Source organism: Pinus tabuliformis, chromosome 9, assembly GCF_031772625.1.
Source record: "Pinus tabuliformis cultivar Carrire ecotype Pingquan chromosome 9, CPIR1, whole genome shotgun sequence".
Taxonomy (NCBI): domain Eukaryota; kingdom Viridiplantae; phylum Streptophyta; class Pinopsida; order Pinales; family Pinaceae; genus Pinus; species Pinus tabuliformis.
The window spans coordinates 1,371,635,514-1,371,656,563 of NC_142307.1; positions in this window are offsets into that span (position 1 = coordinate 1,371,635,514).

The following is a 21,050-nucleotide window of genomic DNA, read 5'->3' on the forward strand; positions in this document are numbered from 1 at the left end:
CATCAGTGCCTCATGAAGAAGGTGGACCTTCAGGACATGAAAGGGTCCAAGAGACTAAAACTGTTGGAGTGCCAGTATTTGTGACATATGGGAGGGGCACTAGGAAACTTTTTGTAGCTGGCAGGCGAGTATTATCTCCACAAGGTGTTGAAGGGGTCTTGCCTATATAAATTTTGAATAATATGACACTTATTCAACAAAGATTATCCCAATTATACACTATTGCGGAAAACATGCATAATACATAACCTCCTCTACGTTGATCGTCAATTTACAGAAGCAGAAACAATAACATGCACACATAGAAGCATCAATCACACATATCAACACAGTATTTTCCCAGGGAAAGCATCTCGCTAAAAACCCCAACTATATGTATATTATATTGATTGAGAACATGTAACAATACATAGTACAATACTCCTCATAAGTATCCAGCACTATCTCCACCTATTACACACAATACAGCTCAGATCTGATCTCCAAATCTCCTCCGCTACTTTGCCTACCTCCACTGCACAATCCTGGAAGAGAATGAATGATGAATGGCTGATCCAAACTCCTATTTACCTTGTGAAAATCACCCACACTGTAAATCACGTGAGCACAAGATATATTTCACTTGGTATTGTCCCACACTACGTAGAGATCATTGGCATAACTCAATCCCATGCATGTGCACAATCTCATGCACAACTAATAGCAATCTCAACCTCTAACACCTGTCTCCACTGAACTGTACATGCATTGAGTTAACTGATGTATTCTTCAGTTGCATTATGAGTTAATAATTAGTGAATTAATTAATAACTAATTCACACAACTCATCACTTAGTCTATTGGCCAGTTAGACTAAATACAACTAGTTCAACTAAGTCAAACTGAACACAACTCCATCAACTCCACATCCAACTCCACAGAACTCACATGCATGAGTTCTAACTAATGTCCTGCATGCAATAGCTCAACTAACACATAAGAATAGTGTATTTCCATCTGTCAGCTGCATGTGCCACATCTATAGCTCAAAACTGAAGTGCTCCAAGAGGATAAGATAAAGTTTATAGTCTAAATATTATTATGAGACAATAATATTTGACTTTTCTATTTTTTCCTAGCAGTCTAAAAATAGACTCTGATCACTCCTGCTGTGATCCAAAAATAGACTTTGCACCATAATTTTCCTGTGCGCTCACTTAGTGAAGGTGACTCCTGTTATAGACATTTTTGTGCCTTACAGCATTGAGCATGAAATGTCCATAATCTAAGGGATCCAAAGTCCCTAAACATGTTGTTCCTACCCCTAGAAGAACAAGGCTAACAAACCACAGCAATTCACAGAAGTTTTCCACCTGAAACTGCTCAAAAACAAGTCAATTCAGGATCATGTCAACTGCTCCATTGAGCATCTGCGCTGAATGTCAACTGCTCCACTATCTACCTGCGTTGAATGTCAACTCCAACAAAGGCTACCTGCGCTGAGCGAGATTGGACAAGTGGCAGGCTCATTCCTCAATGTGTCAATGCCCAGGAAGCTTCCAAAATGACACTTGCCTCAGGGAATTCGACTGGTGATGAGTAAGAGGTTCCAAATCTCCAAGTGGAAGTAAGAACCTCCAAGTGGACTCAAGAACTGATAGAGGGAGAGGACACTAGTCAAATCTCAAGTTGACTCATCCTCTCTCCAAAATAACTATATATAGATCTCTCCTCCATGAGATCTAGAGGCTGGAATTTTGTTATTGCAAAGAATTGTTGTTGGTTTGAGATTGGAATCATTGGGTGCTTAATGCTTTGAAGGGAGGTGAAGATAGGAATTCCATTCTGCTGGGAAGGAGATGCTGGATTGGAGCCCTCTGGGTTGTATCTCTTCCTGAACCTTGTTATTTATCAATAAAGCTATCTTGGTTTTCTCCTATATACTGATGTATCTTTGATGTATGATTGCATTAGTGTATTTGATTTATTTCTAATCCTGAATCATTTATGAATATGAATATCTGCCTTTGTGTTGTGTTCTTCTCTTGTCTCAAGTAGCTGTTCTCTTGTTATCTCGCAGGAATCAAGTAGCTGTTCTCTTGGATGAGCGAGGAGGCAAGTAGCTGTGAACACTCGAAGGAGAAGAGGATCTAGATCGAGGGACAAATGGAAGACACCGGTAAGTCCATTGATCTCTCTTCTCTCCCATTTCATAAAGGAAGAAACCAGAATAGCTGTCTCTGTTTGTTGCTAAGGCACTGTCACACCTTAGGTGGATAGGATCGTCCTGCATAGGCATTTTTCCCCACAACAAATTGGCGACTCCGCTGGGGAGATTTGTTTTAGTCATTTTATTTGTGTTTACGTCATTGTTTTTTTCATAGACTCAACAGCAACGATCGAACTACTTCTGCAAAGTAGACAGTTGCTGCCTTGATCCTTCACTGGATTTTGTCTATGATCTGAAAAATGGACTCACAAATGATTTTATGATCCTTTGTGATAGATCTTAGTACCCTTTCAAAGCATCCCTTTGATTATACCTTGCTTGTGTTTCTGATTTGGCCTGAAACTGTTGATTTTTGAGCAATTTGTGACCCAGAACCTGTGAGAAACGAGAGTTTCTCCTTCAGCGCAACTGCTGTGAAGGCAGTCTGCATTTCAACGCAGGTCCCGTGAAGGCTACCTATGCTGAATGTCAAACCCACAGTGTTGGAGTTGCGCTGAACCAGTTTAGCCTTGTGCAGCTGGGGTTCTCTGCTCTCTGTTGCCCTGTTTTGATCTCTGTTTTTTGCAGCCTGTAACCAGCATAGGTACCAGTCTGATAACTCCTTTTCTCTGCTTAAATTCCGCCTCCTTTTGTACAAAAAGACTGTGAGTCTTTTTATGTGTTTGTGGCATCATTTACAGTTTTCCTTTGCATGAGTGAAATAATCATCCTGTAGCCCTTGATTCAGATCTGTTGATTGTGATCTTAGGAGAGAGTTCATTGGTTGTTTACAGTTGATTATACATTTACTTTTGCTTATTGGTTTGAATTTGTCTCTTTTAAAGTGTCGAAACAAAAGTTTATTTCGAAAATCGTTAAGTGTTGTAATCTCTTCTACCCTTTCTGATTTCAAAAAAGTAAACTTGTTTGTATCTGTCATTTAAAAGCGAATTCAAAGTTGTACAAAAAGCTTTCTTTGTAGGCATCAATACTAAGAAAGCGGAAAACAAACACCTGCATTGTGCATTTTGCATTTTGATAAGTTTGCATGATTGATTTAGGAAAGAGTGCATTAGAGTGTGCTGATTGCTCTTTGAGAAAAGATAGTGTCTTTATTTTCCCTTAGTAGCTAGGATTTTCAAAGTTGAAAAGATAATAAAGCTTGCTTATCATCTTAGACTGCATTTAGGAATTGTACCATACATCTCGTGGTGATCCTGAAAGGCAAATTTCTAAAAAGATCAACTTAAAATAAACTGAATGAACCTAACAACGCTTTGCAACATAACGCAAAACATAGAGGTCTAGGCTAGAGACGTGTTCCGGCGTCGTTAAGCCTAGTGACTGTCGATCTCGTGGAAGGTGGGTGATTCCTCCTTAGGGACGATAGCACTAGTACGGATTGTGCTCCCACGTACCATCGCGTATATATTGGGAGACCCCTATAGGCATATATCCTTTATCCTTAGGAAGCCGTGTTGGCCGCCCTACTGATCGCAATGCAGTGAACACAGCATTCACGAAGATCGACCGCCTGTACCTTAAAAAGTATTCTGCAGTTTTGCGAAAAGTTTGGCACACCCTCTGCCTAGAACTCCAGAGCAGTTTCTTTTGGCCTTTTTCAGACTCTATAACAGAAAAAGTCCATCCGAGCATTTTTCACTTCGGGCTCATTAAAACATCGAAGGAGACTAGAGTCATCTTTAGCTTTTTCTCGACTCTTTAAAAGTGAAAAAGCAAGTTGTGTCTAAAGCATCTAAAAAATTCATTCAATTCGGAAACACACTTTCCCCTTTTGTATTTTAGTTGATCGAGTAATCCGCAATCGTGGAAGAAAGTCAATTGAAACCCCGTCGTTCGCGGAGGCTTACGAGTCAACCGTCTTTGTCTCCGGAATCGAAAACAGTACGGACAAAGCGAACTCGTTTAACCGGTTCGAAATCTCCTATCAAAGTTAGAACAAGTGTTCTGACAACATCTGAGATTCCGGTTACTCCAAACATTTCTGGAAACCCTGCCTCTATTGAAGAAGTTCAACAGCCACAGAGGGATAGTGACACTGATCCTAGTCTGAGAACAAGTACTTGTGTAACTGAACCAGTTCCATCTGTGACCGGTCCAGAGAGTCTTGTTCCTCAAACAACTGTCGCTGTCGATTCAACCACTTCTTCGGCACCAGAAATATTTTACGGACCTGACGGTCTTCCTCTTCCACCTGGTCTGATTGCGATAGAGGAAATTGTAGAGGATCCGCAAGCAAGTACTCCAACCCATTTTGGAGTAGGGGTCACTCTATTTCCTTCTACATCAGAAGTTAGTCCATCACCAGTGGAAGTTCCTGTAGAATCACTAGGCAATCTATTGGATAGACTCAAAATGTCTGAGCAACCATCGACATCTAGGACTGTGTCAAATGACACAGCGACAGCAGAACTCCCTGCCGTCACTCCGACGATGTTTGCCGGTGTACCATCTGTCCCAACTAGCTCGCAACCGCTAGAAGGAGTCCACTCAGGGACTATTTCGACAGTGTGGTCTGTTCCAGTTTGTTCCTCCGGAGTAATATCCGGTAACTCTTATGTCGAGACTCGACAAATTGATCCCTATGGAGGTCAATTTGGGCCATCCAGTCCCCAAGGGCAAACAATCCCCTTGAGTTCCGGGTTGCTACCGTATGGGGGGCAGTATGCCCTTTCATTACCCCCTTCGGGAGGATATCCATACGGCAGTTCTCAACAATACTCAGGTTATACTGGAGTTACGACAAGTGGTTGGGTACCTATGCTACCCCAACAGCCAAGAGTTGTGTATTCTATGCAACAATGTGTACCTGTGTCGAACATCCCGACAACGCCAGCTATTGTAACAGTGTCGCAAGTTCAAACGATGCCTGTCGTGTGTCAACCTCAGATTTCTCAGGTTGTAATGCAACAGCCCCTTGACCCTGTGACACAACCACAATCGCCAACTGGTGGGGCAACACAGGTCCAAACGGGTACAATTACCCCACATCTTGGTCCGTCGGTTAGTATAGCACAACAGAGCATGGCTTCACAACCATGGCTGGTGCAATACCAACAACCACAATTCCAGCAAGTGTACCAAGGTTCTGAGCAGCAGATTTTTGCGAACAGTGGACAACCGTATATTCAAAACGGTCAAAACCAACCACTTTACAGTGGTCAAGTCCACCAACCGTATCAGTCATACCAACATCAATTACATTATGCTGGTATGCAAAGACCAACTGTTCAGGCGATTCCATCGTATCCTGGGTATGCCTCACCTAACCTGAATCAACAGTTACCATTCGTGGCAACTTTAGAATTACCGGATTTACACCGATTAACGAATGATCCAATTGCTTACGCCCCTTGGTGGCCAGCGATTCCTCACAAACTTCCATCGGACATTCCTAAATTTAATGGAAATCCAGGCGAAGATCCATCGAATCACGTGATGACATTTCATCTGTGGTGTTCATCAAACACCCTGAACGATGATTCGATAAGGCTTCGCCTTTTTCAGAGGACATTGACAGGTCCAGCAGCTAAATGGTATATTGAATTACCTAGAGCCTCTTTCGACAATTTCAGTTCCCTAGCCACGACTTTCTTAACCCATTTTCAATTACCGATAAGGTATGAAACGGGAACGGAAATATTAACCAACTTCAAGCAGACGACGGCAACTCATATATCCGATCATATACATGAGTGGCGTCGTCGTCGCAGGATGGTGAAAACATACGTTCCCGATCAGCTATTAGCTGAATGGTTTATTAAGTCGTTACTTCCTGCCATAACGGAAGATGTGGCCAAGGGGGGAGTCGTAACGGAGGAGCAAGTTATTGCTCGTGCACAGTATCTAGACTTAGTATACACTCAGTCTGGCACGCTCTACGACAAAATACCTGACGCCCCTAGACCGGAATTTTCAATTCCTCCTCCTCCTAAATCAAATAGTGACTCTCATGCCGGCGACGGTGTAATTGGCACAGCAAACGCAAGGTCGACAAAGGCTTCATCTAAGAAAGCCCGTAAGACTTCGGATCAAAATGCAAATCAAGAAATTCTTGCTTCGGAAGTAAATGCCGTATCAGCAGATAAAGGCAAAGAACCCAATCAACCAGGAAGCAAGAAGAAGCAAAACAAAGGGAAGAAGAAGAAACAGGGTGAGTCATCCCCTCAAAAAACTTCTTCAAACCCTCCTGCGAAAGGGAAACCAAATTATCCATGTCAAATATGTGATGAGGATCATCGGACAAGAGAATGTCCGTACAAAGCTGAGATTAAAAGATTCTTTAAGAGTCCGAAAACTTCAGCTGTGTTAACTGATCCGTTTCCCAATCCAGGTCAAAATCTGGTTGATAGTGGAAATGCTTCCCCGTCGCAAGTGCTAATGTTGTTGATCTCCAAGCAACAAAATGATGCTTTGATTTCGACAAGGAACAAAGATTACGGGAATCCTCCGCTGTCGAACAACAAAGGTAAAGGTCAACCAAGTAGTTCGACAACAACTTCGACAGAAGTTGTACCACCCATCATTCCTGAATTAACAATAAAACCGCCGAAGGGAGTAGTACACAAGTCGACATTTAATCCTCGCGCCAGAGTGGCGCAGCATTATAACATAGTGGAAGATTTGGCCCAATCGCCATCCGCTATGTCGACTCTTGAAGTACTACAAAATTGCCCATCCCAAAGGCAGGCTTTGTTATCGGCTATTGGTGGGGTTGATCCCAAGGATTCCAATCTTGTATCCTTCGACCACAAAGGATACGATCCTCAGTTACCAACTCAACTAGCTTTCCTTATTCAAGTGAAAGCCCTCAACAAAACTGTTCACCGAACGATTATTGATGAGGGGGCATCTACATGTATCATGTCGATGAGTTGCTGGAAAACTCTAGGATCTCCAACCTTGTCGCGATCTTCGACAACACTAAAAGCATTCGACGGAAGGACGTACACCCCGTACGGCATCCTAAATAACTTGAAGATTGAACTAGGAGGAAAAACAATGGAGATAGATGTCGAAGTCATCGATGGGAATCTTGACTACAACATCCTACTAGGAAGACCGTGGATATATGCCATGGCAGCTGTAGTGTCGACTTATTTTAGGAAGATCGCATTCCCTTTTCAAGGAGGGATTACAGTCGTCGACCAACAGAACTTCCTCCCTAATGGTTCACAAGTTACAGGAAGCATTCCCATGATCCATGAGAGCAACCATTCGCTTCAAGATATCGGAGTAGGCCTACTGAAAGACCCCACATTGATGGGAACTTTCGCGCTTCTGCCTCCCATCTATATAGGAAATATAGCGTTAGTAGCAACCTGCAACATGATATCTTCCACGAAGGTTGCAAAAAATGAAGACATGGATCATGCAATGGTTTTGCCCCCAAGCCCTATAGAAATATTGTAGCAATCAATGTTCCAGGCATGGGAGGCGAACCCGAGTCAACGCTCATCAAGCGTTTGGGTAGATAGGTCTAGAGAATATGGTACCCCATTAGATCCTTGGTCGAAAGTGCATGGAACTGACGAAGGAATCTTACAATCAATGTTGATTGAAGGGGCACCATGGAATGATCACCACCATCATTCCCTTCTTCCAGAATATGAAGAAGATACTCAGCATGACCTTTATCACCCTTCAGTTTTTGAATTCCTATCAAATACTGTAAACACGGTGGATTCCGAGCGAAACTTATCCAATATTGAAGAGACTATAGCCATAAATATCTCGACTAAAACAAATGTTGTAGAGAATATTTATGTCGGCAAAGGATGTTCTCCTTCAGAACTGGAAATATATAACGCTCTTTTCCGCGAATTCAGAGATGTCTTTGCTTGGTCATATGATGAAATGCCAGGCATTGACTCGAGTATTGTTGAACATGAAATTAAGATGTATCCTGATGTCAAACCAGTAAGACAACGACTTCGGCAGGTGCACCCCAAGAAAGCCGTTGCCATTAAAGCAGAAGTTGAAAAGCTTCTCCATGCTGGTTTCATCTACCCGGTTCCTCTAACCGATTGGGTATCGAATATTGTCCCTGTTATGAAGAAACAAGGGACAATTAGAGTGTGTGTCGACTATAGGGATGTAAACCAAGCTTGTCTGAAGGACAACTACCCTACACCCTTCATTGACCAGATAATTGATGAATGCGCCGGATGTGAAATCTTTTCATTTATGGATGGATTTTCCGGGTATAATCAAATAAATATCCGCCCACAGGACCAGTCAAAGACTGCATTCATTTGTCCGTGGGGCACGTTCGCTTATCGAAAATTACCCTTTGGTTTAAAGAACGCAGGGGCGACGTTTCAGAGGGCAATGAATTATGCCTTCCATGATATCAAGAACATCGTTCAACCATATCTCGACGACCTTCCGGCTCATTCACGAAAGCGGACTGATCATCCGCAACATTTAAGAGCGATATTTCTACGTTGCCGACACTACAAGATAAGACTCAATCCACACAAATGTGTATTTTGCGTCGGTTTTGGTCGTTTACTTGGCTTTGTAGTCTCTAAGGATGGGATTCGTCTCGACCCTTGCAAGGTTCAGGCAATCATTAATTTGCCTCCACCTTCAAATTTGCTTCAGATTCAGAAACTCCAAGGGAAAGCAAACTTTCTGAGGAGGTTCATTCCAAATTACGCGGAACTTGCTAAAGGTTATACTCGCCTTTTGAAAAAGGATATACCTTTTGTCTGGGATCAGGTAGCGCAAGCTTCCTTTGATGCTCTGAAAGATTCTCTAGTAAAAGCATCATTAATGTATGCCCCAGACTATCAAAGAGATTTTAACCTGTATCTGGCTACAGCAGATACAACCATTGCGATGGTTTTAGTTCAAGAAGTCGATAGAATTGAACATCCTATATATTATTTGAGTAAAAACTTAAATGATACAGAAAGCAAATATTCTTATGTTGAAAAACTAGCGCTTGCAGCTGTTCAAGTGATTCAAAGATTTCGACATTATGTCCTCTTTCGGAAAACTACCATTTTATCAGATTGCAACCCCATGACTTATATACTGTCGCGACAGTTGCTGGGGGGCAAATATTCAAAATGGATAGCGATCCTTCAAGAGTTTGATCTGGAATTTGTGAAATCCAAATCAAAGAAAGCTCTAGTTTTCGCAGAATTATTGTGCGATCTCCCATCGTCGTCCAACGATGAAACATCCGAAGAATCAATCGTGGACGAGAGTTTGTTTCTGATATCTACAAGCAATGAATGGTATGGAGATATCATAATTTATCTCCAAACCCAAAAGTTCAGGCCTAACACCTCTCACTCTGAACAGAAACGTATACGATACCAAGCGAAAGACTACATGATCGTCGGTGATACACTTTACCATCGTGGTATCGATACAGTTCTGAGGAGGTGCCTTACCCATGAGGAGGCCGAAAAAGCCCTGAATGAGTGTCATTCAGTCGTGTGTGGGGGGCATCAATCTGGATATGCAACAGCACAAAAAATATTACGAGCAGGATACTTCTGGCCAACCATGTTCAAAGATTGCATAATCGCAGTCAGGAGTTGCCATGCTTGTCAAATTTTTGATAGCAAAACCAGAAGACCACCCGCACCTTTACAGCCAATAGTTGCTGTTGGGCCTTTCGCCAAATGGGGCATCGATTTCATGCAATGTAACGCATGGGTATATTATAGTCGCCATAGACTATTTTACCAAATGGGCCGAGGCGATGCCTACATTGGATAACACTGGTGAAACAGCTGCCCTTTTCTTTTTCAATCATGTAGTCGCCAGGTTCGGCATTCCACAGGCTATAGTTACAGATCATGGATCGCATTTTCGCAATCACATGATGGTTGAATTAGCTGCCAAGCTAGGGCTATCTCATGACAACTCTACCCCATATTATCCGCAAGCCAATGGACAAGTTGAAGCGATCAACAAGGTCCTGAAGCGTATGTTGCAAAGGATGATCGGAGTTCACAAAAGAAGGTGGCACCTAATCCTGTACTCAGCCTTGTGGGCTTACCGAACATCGGTAAAGAATGCGACTGGGTTCACACCTTTCCAACTGGTGTATGGCCTGGAGGCAGTCTTACCAGTCCAGTGCGAAATTTCGTCCCTTAAACTCGCAATCGACCTCCTCCCCGGAACTTCAGAAGAAGAGGCCCGTTTCTTGGAATTAATCCAATTGGATGAAACCCGTCGTGACGCCGCTTTGGCTAACGAAGCCCATAAGAAATGAGTCAAGGCGCAGTTCGACAAAAATGTCAAACCCCGTGTCTTCTCAGAAGGTGACTTGGTCTTGCTTTACGACCAAGAATCCGACAAATTGGGAGCAGGTAAATTTAATTCTTTATGGATGGGTCCCTATATTGTTAAACGAGTGTTAGCAAAAGGAGCCTACGAGTTAATGGATTATGATGGAATTCCACTGGCGCAACCCCGCAATGGGTTGTACCTCAAGCGTTACTATGCTTAAATAGTAACCTGTGTGCTTTTGTTGTATTTTGTTTTCGCTAAAGTGTTTGTTTTGGTCGAGTAATCTACCTTTTTACATTTATTGCAGATGTCGAACCTTTCTGAGACATGTGTGGGATATGCCGACGGAGCGAGTCGTAGTTCGCGGAACCTGTCCTCCGCGGCCTGGGCCATTTTTGATCCAAGCGGCGAGTTAGTGAGTTTCAGAGGTGTGTGTATTGGGCAATCAACAAATAATATCGCTGAGTATAGCGCGTTGATAGAACTCCTCTCTGATGCCATCACCCATGGTATACGCCGACTAATCGTCAGGCTAGACTCACAACTCGTGATACTACAACTCAATGGTATATATTCTGTCCGCAATCCAGCTATTTATCGCATGTTTCTAAGGGTTAAGATTTTGGAAAGACAGTTTGATTTAATTCAATACCAACATATTTCCAGGAACTTAAACACATTAACCGACTCATTAGCAAACTATGTGTTAGATAGACATTTGCGACATTTATAAAAAGAGACACATCATCAATGTTGTACATATGGATCATATAACTCAACCAGAATAAACCCCGAAAATCAAAATATATATATATATATATATAAGCTGTTTATCGTTCATACATAATGTTCCGTAACCAAGACAAAAATCGGTCACATGACCCAAAAACTCAAATATGCTAGGGGGCACCCTAGCCTAGTGATGCTCATGATAGCACGTCACAGCCTGTGCAATCATGCGCAAGAGACGAGTCCATCGTCTAGGCACACCAGTAGTATGCCGCTGCAACTGTAAAGGTAACTCATCAATCCTCACATCAGGAATGCCGAGAGTAAGGCTCTCAACCTGCTCCTGCACAGCTGTAAGGGTCTCGGTCACGTCAAGATCGCGGAGAATAACCCTCCCAGCAGTCTCTCCTGCTGGGGTAGCGACTGGCGCTCTCGGGCGAATTGCTGGACGAACAGGACCAACATCTGCATGCACACATGAGTTTGATTAAAAGTCTTGATAGAATAAAGCACAAGGACATTATAAATAAGAACAGTAAACAGTAATATGGTCGAAGATTTTACCAATAGCGCCCCACTGTTCGCCATCCGGCAATACCAAGTCCGGATCACCTCGGAAATCCATACCAACGTATGGATACTCGGAATAGACCATCTCCTGACGCTCGAACCACCTGAAGAAGGTATCAGTGAAAGAAATCTGAGATTGACCAGCATGCCTAGACATGTGATCAACCCATCTCTGCATGCGTGGCTCGGTAGGAGAAGGAAAGTCGAGTGCGATATACTGAGGTTGCATCAGTGGTATTTTCTCCAAGGAAAAGGCAGTCAGAATAGAACCAAATCCAAAGTTCTTCAGCTTCCCGTCCTTTACTTTGTTCAACTGACTTTTCATCTGAAGAAGTACTGCATCACACCAGTTGAATACTTTCGGTTGAAGACACTCCAAGGCGTGCTGCACATAAGATCTGTTGGCAACATGAAGAGATGCACTACCAGCCATCCTACCAATAGTATACAGAATGGACCTGAGAGACCTGTCAGTAATCTCACGGATAACAACCTTGCCATCTCTGCTCGGCTGGGAACCTTCCCTGCAATACTGGCGGACATAATCTCTCACGGAGTCATTCCCACGGGCCGAACCTGACAAAGAAATGGGGGCACCCCGCCTTGACAACCCAGTCAAGAAGTAAATGTCTACGATGGTCAAGGGGATGGATTTGCCCCTAATCTGGAATACTTGGTTGATAGGATCCCAAGCATCAAGCATATACTGCAGTAAGGAGATTTGTGCTCTCATACTAGAGATACGGAAGAACTTCAGCAGGCCACAGTTCCGCAGCGCGTTCACCGTGACAGGGTCATGGAGGGAAATCATGTCCCCTTCTTCATGTTCTCGTTCTCGCCATGTGAGGGTCATTTTGCTCAAAAGTCCCTGCAAAACAAACAAGAGAAAGAGTAAGATCCTGGATTTGATGAGAAACGGGCAAAATTTTCATCAAAAATTGTGCAACAGAACTATTTTTCTATGCTCAGCGCAACTGGCTAGTGTCCCACCTGCGTTGAAGGTCAAACTGCCTTCATGCAGCTTGACATTCAACGCAGTTTTCGAATGGACTGCCTGCGTTGATGGCAGAGCGCCCTAACAAAACCCCAGGGGCTCAGGAGAACAGGAAAACAGGCACAGAATGGAAAAATGAAACCATGAAAAGAAAGAGCTAGGGTTTAGCTCCTACCTGGTCCAGATGGCACTGAGAATCGTCCACAGAATCTCCCGAAATCAGCTGGTGAAAATCAAGGGGGAAGAGGCACCTCCAGAGCTCCAATAAACCAAGTTCAAATGAAATGGTAAAATGAGAGGTAAAAACACTTTTTAATTGCTTTTTACGTAGTTCAAAGCGAAATATTAGGGTTTTAATCTCATTTTCAAATAAATGTTATTCATTTCTAACCAAGTTTGGTGCAGCAATTGAGAATGCAGTACTATCTTTGAAAAGAGCAAAACTAGTTGTGGTAAAAAATCAAAGTTTGACCATAATCCGAGCAGTTTTAGCGCATAGTTCATGCTCATTAAAAAATAAACATAAGTTTGAGCAGTTTTAACGCGGACTTCATGCTCATTAAAAAATAAACATAAGCACCACCCGGTAAATAACCACTGTGAATGTTAACCTTATCAGCCATTAAAGCCTTGGTCGTGTTTGCACCATCACCTCCACTTTTCATTTGGCCGATCGTTCACCTCCATATGATTGTTTACCCATTTTGACGAACAGCTGCGAAGAGTGATTTCACCTAGCCATCCTTGTGACACTGCCGTGATTGGAAAATTCCAACCTGTACCTAGAATCAGCTGCTAACCCTGTTTATCACTCGTTCCTCAAAAGACGAGTCTTCTTTAAGCTCTTTTCAACTGACTCGTAAAATATGAAAAGATTGCCGAGTTTTGGCCTTCCAGCTCGTTAAAGCGACCGGAAGTGCTATCCCTCCTCTAGATTTTAATCTTTTTGGACCTGAGGGGTTATTGCACAAAAAGATCGAGCGCTTGTTTTATTCGGCTCGTTAAAACGATCGAAAACTCATCCCTTCTGTATTGTTTTATACTTTTTCAGACTTAAGGGATTAGATGACGAAAAAGGAATTTCGGAGTTAACTTTATGTACCTTTTCAGACTCTCTAAAAATGAAAAGGGACCGAGTTGTCTTTGTCGTTAAACTCGTTAAAATCACTAAATAGCGACAAACTTGTCTTTAGATGAGAACGAGTTTCACTATCGCTAGGCTCGTTAAAACGTAGCGATGGGCTTGCCCGAAGGGCGAGTTATAGAACAAGCATATGTTATCCTCCTCAAGCTTGACAAAAATAAAGAGGTACTGGTCAGCAATGACTGGGGAAAAATTGGGAGAAACTAAAGAAAACTTTGATGGTAGCAGGTCGCTCTTGAACATGACACTTTTCCTCCGTACCACAATCGGGTTGGGTTGTTTCATTCACTGGTCACATCAACATGGTCTCGCCATACCATCCATAATTGGGGTAATGCTACCGATCCATCGCATCAGTGTCGCCATATGTTCAAGAGAAGTCATTCAGAAAGAGTCAACCGGGTCCCATCCACTGCCATACATTATCCTTCATCCATTCATGACCGCCACCCTGAATCATATGTCACAGATCGTTTTCACCTCCATCAAAATCATTAGCTCCGTTCCGTGTCACTGATGTGGGATTCATTAAGGCCCTCCTTTGACGGATCGCTTCTTGTTGACATCAGCTCATTATCCAAGAAGTTGATCTAGGAACAACCCCTTCAGTACTTTGGAGCTTGCATGCCTCAATGGCAAGTTTCTCACTTCCGGCGACAGGTATACATCAATGACCTTCGACCAGAAGATTTTGTGTGGTGTTCGACGCCAAGTCCTTTATTCACACCACGTGAATTGTACTGTAGTACCTTGAGGGTCATTATCATTATCGGTGATTCCTCTCGCGCTTGTTAACAGTTTACATCATTGACCGGTAATCAAGCGATGTCTTTCCATGTTCGACTTCAGCGCAATTCTCACATGGATCGACTTGTACTTAGAGTGAAGATCGAACGAGTTTGAAGACCCCGGATCTAGTTTCATCCATCCGGGCTGCGATATATATTCAGGAAAGATAAAGACATTTGACATGTACATCATTGCAGCAGATGATCATCCTACTCAAAGGATGATAATTTCACCAAAATTATCAGTCTACCATCAGACGATTGTCTGTTCTATGTACAGAAATGAATTTATAAAGCTGAGCATGGGAATGCCCGCCTCAGCTAGATCATGAAAGCAGTATGAAAAATAATGTATTGTATTGTATCTTATTACAGGTCTCCTCCCAGCAAATGGATGAACTTCGGACCCTCCTGGATAAACCATTTCACCCGATAAACGGCCTCATACTTTAGGGGGCAACTGTTATAGACATTTTTGTGCCTTACAGCATTGAGCATGAAATGTCCATAATCTAAGGGATCCAAAGTCCCTAAACATGTTGTTCCTACCCCTAGAAGAACAAGGCTAACAAACCACAGCAATTCACAGAAGTTCTCCACCTGAAACTGCTCAAAAACAAGTCAATTCAGGATCATGTCAACTGCTCCACTGAGCATCTGCGCTGAATGTCAACTGCTCCACTGTCTACCTGCATTGAATGTCAACTCCAACAAAGGCTACCTGCACTGAGCGAGATTGGACAAGTGGCAGGCTCATTCCTCAATGTGTCAATGCCCAGGAAGCTTCCAAAATGACACTTGCCTCAGGGAATTCGACTGGTGATGAGTAAGAGGTTCCAAATCTCCAAGTGGAAGCAAGAACCTCCAAGTGGACTCAAGAACTGATAGAGGGAGAGGACACTAGTCAAATCTCAAGCTGACTCATCCTCTCTCCAAAATAACTATATATAGATCTCTCCTCCATGAGATCTAGAGGCTGGAATTTTGTTATTGCAAAGAATTGTTGTTGGTTTGAGACTGGAATCATTGGGTGCTTAATGCTTTGAAGGGAGGTGAAGATAGGAATTCCATTCTGCTGGGAAGGAGATGCTGGATTGGAGCCCTCTGGGTTGTATCTCTTCCTGAACCTTGTTATTTATCAATAAAGCTATCTTGGTTTTCTCCTATATACTGATGTATCTTTGATGTATGATTGCATTAGTGTATTTGATTTATTTCTAATCCTGAATCATTTATGAATATGAATATCTGCCTTTGTGTTGTGTTCTTCTCTTGTCTCAAGTAGCTGTTCTCTTGTCGCAAGTAGCTGTTCTCTTGTGATCTCACAGGAATCAAGTAGCTGTTCTCTTGGACGAGTGAGGAGGCAAGTAGCTGTGAACACCCGAAGGAGAAGAGGATCTAGATCAAGGGACAAACGGAAGACACCGGTAAGTCCATTGATCTCTCTTCTTTCCCATTTCATAAAGGAAGAAACCAGAATAGCTGTCTCTGTTTGTTGCTAAGGCATTGTCACACCTTAGGTGGATAGGATCGTCCTGCATAGGCATTTTTCCCCACAACAACTCCTTTCCACTAAGCTCCATCATCTTGTTGCATTCTCAACAAGCATTTCTTGTTGCACACTTTTCAACATTGCCTTCATCTTCAGGCCACAGGCAAATGCTATCTCCACAAAGAGTGGAAGGGGCTTTGCATTCTTCTTCAGCTAAATAGGTACAGGTTGGGCAAAAACAAAAGGGTAAAGGTAAAGGCAAGAAAAAGATGCATGAGAAGGATCCTAGTGATGGGCAAGAGAGAGATTTTGTCCTTGTTGATATGAGGAGGCATAAGGATTTGATGTCATTGACTTGGATGCACAAGATCCAAGGACTGTCAAAGACATGATATTCAAGAACAAGAGGCTGAGATATAAGCCTTGTCTAACAAATTAGAGAGGGCTAAATGGGTCATCAAATATCTAGAGCAAGAAAACAAACAATTGACCGACAAGCAAGTCCTCATGGAGTTGCAAATGATCAAGGAGAATAGGCAAAAAGCTAAGAAGGAAAAGGTCAAGTTGACCTCCATTGAACAAGAGATCGAGAATGACTGGGAAAATTGGTTTGAGAGGGTAAATATACACCTTTAGGGGCTGTTTGAGAAGGCCAATAGAGACAAGAAGATGCTTTGCCACATGGCCTACCACTATATGACCCGGAACAAAATATGCAACATAAGAATGAGGAATTTTAAGGCTAGGTTGAGGAAGGCCTTAAGGAGCAAAAAGGAGAAAGACAAGCTAAAAATATTTGTTGAAGCCTCACTAGCCCATCAAAGCAACTAATGATAGTGCCTTGTGCCAAATCTGGGCAAGTTTTGACAAATTTTGGTCATTTTCAATTTTTAGAATTTTGCAACACAGAAATTTGCCCTAGGTGCGTAAAGCCACCGACGCTATGCTTTTCACTGGGAGACTTTTTGGAGAAATGGTTTGCATATTTGGATTCATCATGATGAGAGCATCAATCCCTGAAATTTTCAGAAATTTTGGAGCAAATCTTGGTCACCTAAAGGTCAAAAAACCATCAAGAAATGACCTCTCTGCCTTTTTTGGACACACAGAAGAAGCCTTGGGATATTCCAATTTTGAGGGGGAAAATGACTGCAAAATGAAAAAATTCAATATGTTCCAAAAACTAGACAGGAATACCTTTCCAATGTGCTATCTTGGGCTAAATTTGGCTAAGGGGAAGGCCTCCAAACTCAGTTGTGAAGTGGCACTACGCACCTAGCCAGTGGCGCTACGCATAGAGCCAGTTTGCCTAAAAATCCAATTTTCGCCCAACTTTTCTACAAATCGACTTTTTCTCTCATCTTGGATGAATTTATGATTGTAAATGATGCTATGCTATATAAATGTAATTGTAAAATTACCTTATAGGATAGATTCATCATTTTGAGGTAGTTTTGGGGTCAATGAATCTGTTTCCATGGTTTTAGAGGCAAGCAGTTCCACTGCCTATATTGTTGTTCCTAGTTTAGATATGGTTGAAACAGTCCCTTATCTCTTGGATTTGACCCTTGATGGATAGGATAGGTGGTTTTGGTGTCTATATTATGTATATTTTCAGTCATTAGCAAAGGTTGGACTCTCTTGGATGCTCTGAGCTACATTGTACATCTCTACAGCAATTTGGCAAGGAAATAAACTAGGATTTGCAGCTATTTTTGTGGGATTCTTGTGGTAATGTGTTTTTGCATAGTTTTTCCTTCTATCATTATTTTTTCTCATGTGTTATGTGTGCCAAAATCTAATTCATTCTTCTAAACTAAATTAAATCAAGATAGATAGGTAGAATACATTGGTTACAGTGCTCTGCCTTGGGAATCCATTTAATTTTTTATGTTTTCCACAATTTGAAGAGGATACATGATCTCTGCATGCCCTCTTCAGCTCCTCATCAGTCTTAGACCTACCATCTCACTCAATTACAAGTGCCAAAACACTTACCTACCTCACCCCATAGAAGAACCTGCATCCTGACTTCATTTCCCGGATCCAAAGTTGACTGCTCCATTTGATTCAGCAACAAAACCATCAAAATCAACCAAAAAAACCTAGAGCTACTATACCTAGCCTAAAATCCATATTTGATTCAGTCATCTCAACTGAGATTGACAAGGAGAGAGCCCTCTCCCGACCTGGTAGGGCTAGCTACCAGGTTAAGCTTGGTTTGTGGTTATCCTAGGATTGCCTCCCTTCAGCCTGAGGTCAATCTAGGCTCTAACATAGTGGTGACCATACTAGGGAAGAAAGACAAATCACCCCAGTACAGTTGAGAATTTTTTAAATTTTGGATGATAAGTTCAGAATTTAGTAGGCTGAAAGTGGAAAGTTGTAAAGAAATATAAAACTCTTGAGAACTTTGAACACACTGGCTTTAAGAAGATACACCAAGTCTAATCCCAATCTTGATCCTTCTCCCATATTTGAAAATCCTAATCTCATTCCGAGGATACTCAAACAAGAAAGTGTATCAAGTCCTAGACCGGTTTTCAAATCTCATTCATGCTCAGTAGAGTGGTTGTTCCTTGAAGATCTTCCTTTTGACGAATACTTTGGTCTCTCCATGTTTAGAACCACATCTGATAGTGAATTTCTGGATATAGTCATAGACCCAGAATTCACCAGAGAGCTTGAAATCCAACGAGCCAACTTGATAAGTAACTATAATCTTCAAAAATCTCCTCAGTCATCCCTCACTACTGATCGAATTCCTGAACTCTCTGATTCGGCTTCAACATCTTTTGCCTCTCCATCATTTCCCCATATTTCAGAGAATCATCCGTCATCTCCATTTATACCTTCACTCCCTCATCAGCCTATCATTACCCCTCAAATACCCATCACTTCTACTACATCAATAGCTCTTGTTGTCATAAATCCTCCTCTTTCCCCAAGACCAATTTCAAATCCGCCTCAAGTCATGGCTGCCCGATATGCACCTCTCGTTCTACCTCAGAATTTGGATGATATGTGAACTGATTACCAAAGTAATATACCTCTGTTCGATGCCACTCAAAGTATCACATTGTAGCAACATGTTGATAGGATGAATGACTTCTTTGATCTTCATGAGGTAGATGTTGAAAATGTGTCTATGAGATCATTTGTATAGAGCTTTGGAGGCAAGGTTCAAAAGTGGTTCAGAGCATTACCAGTGGGATCTATCAATACTTTTCCGGTTCTCCATAGACAATTCTTGGACCGATGGGAGGTAAAGAAAAATCCTCTCCAAATTCAATATGAGTATGAAAATATTAAAAGGAATGTAGGTGAAAGTGTCCAAGATTACTGCGTAAGCTTCAATACAGTTTATAATGCTATTCCAACTGACATTAAGCCATCGATGGGGTTAGCATTGATAAAATTTCCCAACGGCTTCAATGCTGATATGGCGTATCAGTTGAGAGAAAGAGATCCTACCACTCTTGAGGATATGCAGAAGAATGCAGTAAGTGTAGAGGAAAATTTGTTATCCAAAAGAGCAAGGATGAAAAATGAAAAGAAGGTGACTATAAAGGAGGAAGCATCTTCCTCATATGTTAAGGCAGATCATATACTCTGGAAAATTGAGAAGATGTTTGATCTGTTAACAATTACAGACAAGCCTCAAACCACAATCAGAAATCCAAACTTCAGACGACAGCAGAAACCTCAGTTCAGGATTAAACAAAGGGAGCAGAAGGCACAAGATTAGTCATTGCAGTAGCAAGTCAAAACTCCTTTGCAGCAAAACTATGTACATGGAATGGAGAGTGAAGATGATGATGATCCTGTGGTTGAGGCGAATCATTTCTTTACTGCTGATGGTTTGCCTATCTATCTCACGGAAGATGAAGAATATTGAGAGATCCCTGATGTTCAAAAGGATGAATATTACATACTAGGAAATGAAACAGTTTTGGAGGATGAGTCAAATGATTATCAGTGAGGATATATGAATGCATTGAAAACACAGCAGAAACAATATTCATTGAGAAGCAGAGATGTACCAATCAACCCGGTTCAAAAGAGAAAGGAAACACAACCTAAGAATGACTCCTCGAACATTCAAAAGAAAGGGAAGGAGCCTGCTGACCCAACTTCCAGCAAAGGATCATCTGCAAATGAGAAGACCAATCAGCAAGGTGCAGCAAAGGAAAAGGTCGAAAAGAAGGACCCTCCAGTCAAAGAGGTAGATAAAGTTTTAGCTTTTAGTTTAGAAAATGATATTGCTAAATTAAAAGTTTCAATTCCTTTGACTGAATTGATGAAGAACAACAATTATAAACACCAAGTGTCCAAAATTTTGAACATAGATCCTTTATCTGATATGGTCAATGTAGAAGATGATCACCCTGAGCTCATCTTTGGCCCTGCTTTAGAAGGTCATTCTAAGGATAATGAAGTTCCTCCATTCTATACAAGCTTTATATTGCACGAGTATGTCCTCCACAATGCCATGTTTGATTCTTGAGCTTCCCATAATCTGATGCCAAAAGCCATTATGGAGAAACTGGGCCTTGACATTACTCGAAAATATCATGACCTGTATTCTTTTGATTCAGGTAGAGTCCATTGTATTGGTCTTATCAAAGACTTGGTGGTGTCTCTACACCAAATACCACCAAAGAATGTTCTCATGGATGTGGTTGTTGTAGACATTCCGCCACGGTTTGTATGCTTTTGTCCAGATCATGGGGTGCAAAGCTTAAAGAGACTTTACAACTAGATTTCTCCTATTCTACCATTCCCGTGTTTGGCCAATTGAGAAAACTATATAGGGAGAAGAAAATGAAGTACATGATTACAAGCAAGGAGAAACCGCTTAATCATCCAAT